The following is a 12,064-nucleotide window of genomic DNA, read 5'->3' as shown; positions in this document are numbered from 1 at the left end:
CAGGTTGTTGCGCATGTTCAAGATGCAACTATTTTCGTCATGGCCACCGACTACGCAGATATGGCACCACAACCTTGGCGGTGGATTTGCTTGTGCAGTGATTCTGGCTCTTAGGACCGGGCATTCATTTGTTGTATGATTGGCCATGCAGTGTGGACACCATACATATTCTCATCGTGGATAGGTCTGAGGTGGTGGCTGAGACATGTGAAGTTTTTATTCCATGGCCTGCATCATTTCTTCTCTTAGCTTCATGGTCATGGCCTCTAGGCGATATTCATTAGATGTTTATGCAATGGACTTGGATTTTCCCTTTTTAGAGCGCTTATCTCGCGCATTGACTCTTCCATCATCACAACTGGTATCAGAGTCGGTCATGCCATCCTCGATGTTAATGGTTGTCGCATGAGCAGCACTGAATGTTTTGAAACTGCTAATATTTTTCATGTCTTTGTGGATTTTCTTCCTTAGGCCTACAATGAACAAGGCTGTGAGGTACTTAGCATCGGGGCGTGGGTCACATTTGGCAATTAAGCATTTCATCTTGCTCAGGTACATGCATACATCTTCTCCCCGACCTTGTTCCGACCTTGTTCAAGCTTGCTTAGTTGGAGAGTGGGATCATCTTGTAGTCTCTCCGTTTGAAAGAGCCTCTTGAATTCACTTTGTAGCAGGTCCCATGTGGCTCTTTCTTTCACTAGGAGGTCCAGGTATGATTCCGAGGCTTCATCGGTTAAGACCATGGGGAAGGATTTCAATCTCCACTAGCTTGGCATGCGGCAACGAAATGTTGGAGGAATCTTACTGGATCGCCCCAACCATTGTATTTGGGAAGTTCAAGTTTGCCCAGGGGCGCATGCCTTGATTGTTATTGTTGTTGTGGCCAAAATTGTTATGAGGGTTAAAGAAATTATTCCCATCTGCTTCGAGTTCAAGGTCACCATCATCGTGATGGCACTTGGCCATGTCGTGTCGTGGAGTCAAAGGGATTTGTTGAATTTCAAGGAGGAATTTGGGGTAGAGAGTTGTTGGACGTGTTGGTCGGAGCGTAGTTGCATGCAGATTTGGTGAGGTGGAACAGGTCCCTCTACCACAAGTGCAGGTGTTGATGTAGTCGTGTTAAGGGGGTTAGAGATGTGTTAGTGTTGTAGGGACCTTTATGTTAATAATGTGCCTAGGATTGTCCCACCTGAGTATAGAAATGTGCCGGTGTAGACGGATCGTCAATCGGAGGTCACGGTGGTAATTTATGAGTGAATTAGTGCGAAAAGGGGCCCACATGGGGGCGCAAATTAGCGAGTGCTAGGGATGCCAAAATGGTGTGCAATGGGCTGGAAAAATTCCCTGTAGCGTGATGTTTTCGTGTGAAAAACGGTGGTTCAAATGGAGAGGGGGGGTTGGGGGGGGGGGTGGTGGAGAGGAGGGAGGGGGGGTGTGGGTGGTGGAGAGAGGGGGGGGGGTGGGAGAAGAACGGGGGTGGGGGTGGGGGGGTCGGTGGTGGTGGTAAAAACTTGACAGACGTAAAACTTTGACAAAATTTCAAAGGGAATCGTCGTGGCAGTGCACCGTTGTGTTCTCATTGACTTACTGGGCCATTAATGTCCGTAATCTGTTCAAGGATGCCTTAGAGCAACTCTGGTAATGTTTTCGGAAGTATCACCTTGGATTCTAATTCACTATTCTGGAGCTTGTATTGTACTTCATATCCTTGGGGAGCCTGTATTTTATTTGTGATTTTCAGACATATTTGTAGGCTTAGCTTCAATCCCTGCCAAGGGTTTAATCTGCTTCTTTTGAATAAGCACATCCCTTATTTGTTCTTTCCACAAAGAAAAGTTTGTCCCATCAAACTTTTTAATGCTAAAAAATTCTTTTTTAGACATGGAAGAGGATGCCATGATGCAAATGAAGCAAAAATCCCAAATGCTAGTGCCTACAAGAGAGAATCACACCAAATACCAGGTGCACCCAAATGTGTATGCCACAATAGAGTGAAATATCACCAAAACTCATGTCTTAAAGCATGTGACTGATGTGCATATACTATGCATCCATATAAGCAAATCTGGCCCAAAAGAAAATGCCAACTGCAATGGCAATCCAAAATGCCAATAAGTGCCAAATGACTCAAGCATAAACACCGTCCACTGCCATATGCATTAATAATATCTCATCCAAGAGAGCATAGCACTATCAGTGCATCACCTGCAATGTGTCAAAGTTGTCCCTCAGCATAAAATAGCATCCATGTGCAAAGCGTCCATAAAAATAGCATCCCACAAGGCAATTTGGGCCTATCAGCGCATCCAATAAGGACCGCAATGCATCCAAATGGCCTATAAATCATCCACTGCAACCCAATGCACACCATGCTCAAACTGCAACCAGAGTGATCTGCATAAGGTATGCTCAAGAAATCATAGTCCCACGGTAATGACCGCTACTGAAAATAGAACCTGAGATGCCTCAAAACATGGGTGCCATTGCATAATCGGACTCGGCAAGAAAATCTGCAAATATCTCTCTTCTGCCGGAACTCCAAAATCCCAACCGATGAGTGAGAAATGGGGGTCAACACTTATCCACTGCCATGTGACATAAATCTAAGGTTTCAAAACCTTAGAATGAAAAATGCATAACAGAGAGACGAAATCGAATACACAGAGATCTATAACTCTGAAAATCCTCCACCGAATCGCGTAAGAACTGACAGGTAGGGGTTTTTAGGCGTCTGAAACGCAATGCGATAGACGGTTTTGGAAACCGTGGTCTCAATCACTGGGTCCAACACACAGATTGAAAAACGTTTTTGAAAACAGAGCTGTTTGTAAACTCCACCGGAGTGCGAATGATAAGCAACATAGAAGTTTTAGGACCTCCTGAGTCCACCGAAACTGACAGATCTGCAAATGGTTGCTCCAAACTTGAGTTCCAATACCCGGGCAGAAAAACACAGAAACTGACACAGTGAGTCAGAAATCCAATGGAATGATCCCAGATTCAAGAATGAAGGTATTTCCAAGCTCGTGAAGTGAAGTGGACACCAAAAGCAAGCAGTAGTTGCCTCTACAAGTCAATACGGAGTCTCTGTCATCGAACGAAATAGGGAAAAGCTCAAAAAACGACTTTTTCTTTGAAAACACTTAACAGGCTCTCAAAACCACTTCGCAAAACCAAAGTGACTTTTCCAAAGGTTTCTCCAAGGTCTCTACACACTCGGATGCAAGTAAAGTCACCCATAAAGCTTCCCACAGAGCTTCTCTTTCCTCCCATAGAGCTGCTAAGCTTCTAAGCATTCACGCATGCTCAGCTAGATCACCCAGGCTCTGATACCAGTTGAGAGTGCTCTCAACGGAAGCAAGAACAGAAGAGGGAGAGAGAGAGATAGAGAGCCACACAAGTTTTGGTGGGTGCAGAACACCCTAATCTTCTTTTTCATTCATTTATATATGTGTTTGGGTATTGTACATAACCGGGGTAAAGGCACAGTGACCTTTAACCCCCACACTTATGCCATTATCCTACTGTCAATAAAATCAGTGGGATGCCAATCTACATGTTGAGTTTGTGCAGATTGCCACCAGTGGAGAATGGCGATGATGCCAATCTCATTCTGGGACCAAGAAAATGGCACTAAGAATCCCAAACTCACATGTGGATTAGAACCGGGTGCCATTCTCCTATGATCACTTGAATACCCCTCTTAGAATATTAGGGTAAAAATTTCTACTAGTGGAGAATGGCAGTGGTGCCAATCTCTTATTGGGCCCTAGAAAATGGTAGTGAGAAGCCCAAACTCACATGTGCATTCTTCTATGCTCCACTAGTGGAGAATGGCAGTGGTGCCATTCTCCAAAACACCAATAGAGAATGGCAATGGTGCCAATCTCAAGCTGGAACCTAGAAAGTAGCACTGCGAACCCTAAACTTACATGTCGATTGGCTCCTGTGCAATTCTCCTAGTGCCAATATGATCGCTTGAATGCCACTACCCTTATTTGATCACATGACTCTACACATTCGAGACTTGCAAGAAATGTGAAATACATCTTTGAAATACCATTCTCAAAGTGATATCTGATTAATACATAGGGCATAATATAGTCAAAAATGTAAAATTGAGCTTTTCAATGTCATTCTCCCACTGCTATAGTGGCACAAAATGTATATGATAGACTATGGCAAGATATTGATCTTTCATATGCCAGTCTCCAAGTATACAATAAATTTGTCTTTGAAATGTATAGGGTAGATTAGGGACATTCAACTTTCCTCCTATGTAGTGATCATAGTCTCTCATGTGTAGAGATCATATGGCTTTGTGTCAATCTCCATGTCACTTTGTGGAGAATGCCATCAATTAGAGAATGGCAGTGTTGTCAATCTCATACCAAGACTTGAAAAGCGACACTAGGAATCCTAAACCCACATGTACATTGGCACTTGTGCCATTATCCTACTGCCAATAAAATCAGTGGAATGCCAATCTACATGTTGAGTTTGTGCAGATTGCCACCAATGGAGAATGGCAGTGATGCCAATCTCATGCTGGGACCTAGAAAATGGCACTGAGAACCCCAAACTCACATGTGGAATGGAACCTGGTGCCATTCTCCTATGATCACTGGAATACCCCTCCTAGAATATTAGGGTAAACATTTCTACCAGTGGAGAATGGGAATGGTGCTAATCTCTTATTTGGCCCTAGAAAATGGCACTGAGAAGCCTAAATTCACATGTGAATTCTTCTATGTTTCACTAGTGGAGAATGGCAGTGGTGCCATCCTCTAAAACACCAATGGAGAATGGCGGTGGTGCCAATCTCAAGCTCAAACTTGGAAAGTAGCACTATGAACCCTAAACTTACATGTAGATTGGCACCTGTGCCATTCCCCTTGCCAATATGATCATTGGAATGCCACTACCCTATTGATCACATGACACTGCACATTGGTGGACTTGCAAGAAATGTGAAATTCATCTTTGATATTCCATTCTCTTAGTGATATTTGATCACTATAGATTGCATAATATAGCCAAAAATGTGAAATTCAGCTTTCAAATGCCATTCTCCCACTGCTATAGTGGCACAAAATGTATAGGGTAGATTATGGCAATATGCCAGTCTCCAAGTATAGAGTAAATTCATCTTTGAAATGTATAGGGTAGATTTGGGAAATTCAACCGTCCTCCTATGTAGTTATCATAATTTCTCCTGTGTAGAAATCATATGGCTTCATGTCAATCTCCATGTCACTTTGTGGAGAATGGCAGTGTTGCCAATCTCATACAAACACTTGAAAAATGGCACTAGGAATCCTAAACTCACATGTGCATTGGAACTAGTGCCATTATGCTACTGCCAATAAAATCAGTGGAATGCCAATCTACATGTTGAGTTTGTGATGATTGCCACCAGTGGAGAATGGTAGTGATGCCAATCTCAAGCTGGAGCCTACAAAATGGCACTGAGAACCCCAAACTCACATGTGGATTAGAACCTGGTGGCATTCTCTATGATCACTAGAATACCCCTCCTAGAATATTAGGGTAAACATTTCTACCAGTGGAGAATGGTAGTGGTGCCAATCTCTTATTGAGAAGCCTAAACTCACATGTGCATTCTTCTATTTTCCACTGGTGGAGAATGGCAGTAGTGCCATCCTATAAAACACCAATGGAGAATGGCAGTGGTGCCAAAGCTGGAACCTCGAAAGTAGCATTGTGAACCCTAAACTTACATGTAGAATTGCACTTGTGGCATTCTCCTAGTGCCAATATGATCACTAGAATGTGACTACCCTTATTGATCTCATGACATCCCACATTGGTGGAATGGCACTACCGTTATTGAGATCACATGACACTGGGGCAAATCTACACAACCCCCTGTGCGGCATGGCCCTGATTCCTATGTTAGTGGATCAATATAGTCATATGGTGTTCTGAACAATGGCACCAGTGCCATTCTCTAAGCATCATCTATGACAACATTGACATACATGAATAATTTGAATTGTATATGAGTTGAAGTTTGAAGAATGGCACTAGTGCCATTCTCCATTGCATCATATGAATATTTCAGGAATAGCACCAATGCCATTCATGCATGGAGAATGGCACTCAATCCATGTGATTGATGCCATAGGTGCCACTCTCAATATAATCATATGTTGTTGTGGACAATGACACTAGTGCCATTCTATAACCAACATCTATGACAACATTGACATACATGAATAATTTGTATTCTATATGTGTTGAAGTTTGGAGAATGGTAGTGGTGCCACTCTCCACAACATCATAAGAATATTTCAAGAATAGTTTCAATTCCATTCATACATGGATTGCCACTCTCCTCAATCCTTGTGATTAATGGCACACATGCTAGTCTCAATGTAATCATATGGTATTGTGGACAATGGCACCACTGCCATTCTCTAACCATCATCTATGCCAACATTGAAATCATATCCACATGCAATTGATTTTTACCAAATGAAATTGTCCTGAGGGTGTCTTTTTTACCTACTCATGAGGCCTTCCTGGAATTTTGGGTTCGTATACTCTTTATCGGAGCAGTTGAAGTGTTGGAGCACAACATTATATGAATATTTGGAGAATGGCACCAATGCCATTCATCACCTAGAGAATGGAGAATGGCATTCATCACCTAGAGAATGGAGAATGGCATTGGTGCCATTATCCTCAATCCATGTGATTAATGGCACTGGTGCCATTCTCAATATAATCATACGGTATTCAAGACAATGGCACTAGTGCCATTCTACACATACTCACATAGAGATTGGCATCAGTGCCATTCTCTAGAAGGTCAGATGAGAAAACTCTCATGTGATAACCTTTACATCAGGAGAATGGCACTGGTGCCATTCTCTACAATCCATGTGATGGGATAGATCATGGATTACTTTAGACTCTCCTATGTAGTGATCATATGGCACAAGTGCCAATCTACATGTGAGTTTGTGGATATTGCCACCAGTGGAGAATGGCAGTGGTGCTAATCTCATGCTGGAACCTGGAAAGTAGTAGCATTGTGAACCCTAAACTTACATGTAGATTAGAGACTATAGCAAAATTTGAGATGGTACCATTCAACATAAACTCACATGGAGATGGTACCATTCAACACAAACTCACATGGAGAATGGCACTAGTGCCATTCCTCAACAAAAATACCAGGTCTCCAAGGCAATTCCCATGGTGGTTCCACTATATTAGACAACTATACTCTAATCATTCTTGCCTTGCTGATGGGCACCATCTATTAATGAAATTCATCCCAACCCTTGGGATTGATAGTGCCTTGTTGATGCTATTCTATCAACAAGGAATCCTAACCCTTGGGATAAAGACTTTCCTAGTACTTTCGAGTTCCCACCACCAACGGAGGTAGGGATCATTGCACTAGGCAATGCCCGTGGTGGTTCCACTATGTCAAGAAACTACAATCTAATCTCTCTTGCCTTGTTGATGGACACCATCTATCAATGAAACTCATCCCAACTCTTGGGATTAAGAGTGCCTTGTTGATGCTATTCTATCAACAAGGAATCCCAACCCTTGGGATAAAGACTTTCTCGGTACTTCCAGGTTCCCACCACCATGGGGTAGGAGTCATTGCACTAGGCAATGCCCGTGGTAGTTCCACTATGTCAGACAACTACAATCTAATCTCTCTTGTCCTAATTATGGACATCATCTATTAATGAAACTCATCCAAACTCTTGGGATTGAGAGTGCCTTGCTGATGCTATTCTATCAACAAGGAATCCCAACCCTTGGGATAAAGACTTTCCCAGTACTTCCGGGTTCCCACTACCACAGGGTAGGGGTCATTGCACTAGGCAATGCCCGTGGTGGTTCCACTATGTCAGGCAACTACAATCTAATCTCTCTTGCCTTGCTAATGGACACCATATATCCATGAAACTCATCCCAACTCTTAGGATTGAGAGTGCTTAATCTCGGTTGCCCATTGAGACATTTCAATGGAGTCCCTGTCTTTGCTTGACTTGACCAAGATAATTTCTTTAGACTCAATCTCTGCTTGAAGTGCACGTACATCGTTGTCTTCTGATCCTAACAGACACCTCATATATGTTATTGTGGGATTTCGACCCTCAAGATCACCCTGCTTTGCCAATGTCAAAATCCTAATCCATAGTTTGTCATCATCATATGTGACCATGTGTGTGTCCTTGGTAGCAAAGTTCATGCCCATCGACACGCTTGCGACTACTACAAAATTTTGGAGAAAAACCAAAATCATCTTAAACATATAATTTTTTGGTTCATTATTCCAACCCCTAGTTATCATCATGTCCTCCCCAGTAGCATTCATCCTTGCATGATCAAAACAAGCAGGATCCAACTGATACACATTGCCACCCAATGTATGAATTTTGAGACAAGGAACGCTATCTTTCTTGGTATCCTCCATCTCCTTAACTTGTCCAACATCTTCAAAAGTTGTTCCTTGGATGTTCATAAAACAATGCACTTTATGGAGTTTTTGGAGTTCGTTATTGTATATATCTAAAAACCATCCTCTTCTAGAACTAACTCCATCATAAGCTGACACCTCTCAAACCTTTCTCTTTCCCTTGCTAGCCATTCTTGCAACCTTTTGTTTACAAAAGAATCAAGGGAAACTACACTAAGAAAATGAACAATCCAAATGAATAGAACCACAATGAAATGTACAATAGAAAATCATAAGTGTAGTAGGAAATATTACAACCACAATGCAACTTCTATTAAAAATATAACAAAGGCAAAGAAACTTATATATGCATTATGAAAAACTACACCCACATTGCAAGAAAATATACACATTATCAAAGTTGAGATGGTTATAATAAAGAATGGTATTCGTGCCATTCTCCAACAATTATATGATGTTGTGAAGAGTGTCACCAATGCCATTGAACACTAGTTCCATCCTCCATGAGAGTTTGAGGATAATGCCACTGGTGCCATCCTCCATGATGTTGAGGAGAATGGCAGAAGTGCCAGCAGAAGTACCATTCACATGGATTGCAGAAGTACCATTCACATGGATTGCAGAGAATGGCACCAGTGCCATTCTCCTGATGTGAAGGTTATCACATGAGAGTTTTCTCATCTAACCTTCTAGAGAATGGCATTGATGCCAATCTTTATGTGAGTATGTGTAGAATGGCATTGGTGCCATGTATCACATGCAATTCGATGTGGGTTTCATGAAGAATGTCCAATCCATAGTCCAAGTTAGTGGGATGAGTTTGGATGATGGATGGTGTCCACAAGCAAGGAAAGAATGAATAGATTGTACTTGTCTGAAAAAAATGAAACCACAAAGGCATTGCAAAGAACAATGACCCCTAGCATGTAGCCATGGGAGCTCAAGAGTATAGGGAAAGTATATATCCCAAGGGTTGGGATTCCTTGTTGATAAAAATATTTCGATCCCAAGAGTTTGGATGCATTTCATTGATAGATGGTGTCCATGAACAAGACAAGAATGATCAGATTGTAGTTGTTTGACATAGTGGAACCACCACGGGCATTGCTTAGTGCAATGGCCCCAACCCCGTGTTGGTGGGAACCTGGAAGTACCAAGAAAGTCTTTATCCCAAGGGTTGGGATTCCTTGTTGATAGAATAGCATCAACAATGTCTCAACATTGGGGACAAGACTAGATAATCTTATTGTTGCTGCAAACACATATGAAAACGTAGCACTTGACAATTTGGATGAGTCAGAAACTAGCAACTTCAAGGAGAATTTGGATCTACAGCCACATACAATTTCTTTGGATATGCCACGAATAACAAGCATATTAGACTTGAATGGCTTGCTATTGAGTCGTTGCCTATTCAAGTCGCCAATACATTCGTCTATAATGCATGGAAAAAATAGTTATATGGTTGTTCATCCTAGATGCATACATTTCCTTAAAATCTTGCTACAAAGATTTAATGTAGGTATTTGGTCAACCGCGATGGAGCATAATGTACTTGATATGGTAGGAAAGCTTCAAAATTATGCAAACGAGAGCCTCCCTTTCTTTGTTATATGGTCTCATCAAGGATGCTACACTTATAGTATGACGAGGATAAATAGGCATGACAAGGTTGGTGTTGAGGCAATGTTCAAACCCTTACCAAAAATCTCAAAGGCATTTGGATGTGATGCTAGAAGGACAATCCTTGTTGATGACTCCGCATACAAGGCTTGCGTTAGCCCTTTGTCGAATTGCATATTTCATTCAATGTTTGATGTACAAGACAAGGATGATAATATTCTACTGGGAGAGTTGATGCCTTACTTACTACAAATCAATGAAGCTAAAGATGTGTGCAGCATGATCGAGACAAATTGGTATGGACAATTACCTATGATGGAGGGGCATAAGGATTTCAACCTTGTCCATAAAGTAATTCATGAATGGAGGGAGGAAAATCATGCATGGTCAAGAATGGAATATAAAACAAGAAATCTTCCTCTTGTGGATCAACTAAGAGAGAGGGCTATAGGTGGTAATATAGAACCAAAGGGTGTACACCCTAGGGCAACCCATGGTCATGGCCAGGTGCCTAAATTCAATGCATACCAAATAAGACTTTTAAGGAATGCTCCACAACTCTCTAGCATGAATGCTATGAAAGTTTCTCAATTGGCTATAGACCTAGGGTACAAAGGTCACTATATCAAGAAACGTGTTGCTAAGGCCTACATAAACCGACTACATAATCCATAATTTCCATGAAGGTGTAGATGTCAAAGTGTTTTTTGATTTTATCTCATCTATATAACTATTGTTGTAGCTAATTGGAATCTTTTGTGATGTAGAGAGATATACGTTCAAATCATGCTTGAGTAGGTACATACGAGAACGAGATCCATTTGGACCACCAAAATTACCTATCCCTATCAACGAAGTGTTCTTGATCAAAAATGTGGCTTTCGAGGTGCATCAGTCAACCATTACAGGTGCTAGCTTGGGCTTGTTTGTGCATGACTTCATCAAGAGAGAGACTACTATTCTCCATTATGGAGGTGACAAGTACTCCTTACATAGACTGGAAGGAATTATGTAGACTTCATCCAAGGCTAAAGAAGTACTCCATCCAAGAGGACCCTATTGTCCCTATGAAGGATATGGTGCATATTGTTGGTGATGTTCAATATGGCAATGTGGCAGGGTTTATTAAGAGTAATAGAAATACCAATGCAAAGCCAAACATTTGTTATGTATTTTTCCCTAACGTTCCACCTTGGTATGACCCCATGATGAACATAGATATTGCAGAATATGGTCACATTTGTATTGAATCCATAGATGATATACATGCAGGAGAGGAGCTATTTGTAGACTATGAGTTTTGAATAACAACGTTGTATTTCTTTATGCAATCATTACTTATGGGAATTACTACTTTGTGTAAATTGGTGCGCAATTGTTGTGTGTGAATAATATGCAAACATGTTCATAACTACATTCATAATGGATTTTGAAGGAGTGTCCCTTGTGCCATTCTTTCCAATGGATTGTGGAGAGCTGGTAAGGTGCCATTCTCCCTGTCGGGGCTATAAATTGAGAGTTTCTTTGGAATCATGATTTATTTCAAGGATTTCAATGGTGCATCAACAAGCTATTATGTTTTCATCCTAAAGTCTACTTTTTTACTTCACAATGAGTAATCAACATGACATGTAAAGTTATCCTTTTACAATAATGTTAGTCAGTCTAAACCTTGAAAGTGCACAATAAATGATTGCCACCTAATTTTACATCAAATGCTTGTCATTTCCCATTGATTTTACAACAACTACAAATCTTGCATTCATTCTCCTCTAAAACACTTGGTCAAGTTAAAGAGCCTGTACGTTGTCATTGCAATATTCATGGTTATTAATTACACTCTACATTTTTTAAATGGTGTTTTGGAGATTTTCAAATGAGAATGCTCACAACAAAGCAAGTCTCAATATCAATGGAAATTCCAAAGAGCTATTATGAAGGTGTTTTTGAACACCACTATGGCTCATGAGA

The sequence above is a fragment of the Dipteris shenzhenensis genome, chromosome 10 (assembly GCF_047967505.1).
Source record: "Dipteris shenzhenensis isolate YYH24624 ecotype China chromosome 10, Dip_SZ_1.0, whole genome shotgun sequence".
Lineage (NCBI taxonomy): Eukaryota > Viridiplantae > Streptophyta > Polypodiopsida > Gleicheniales > Dipteridaceae > Dipteris > Dipteris shenzhenensis.
This window is presented reverse-complemented; position numbering follows the sequence as displayed.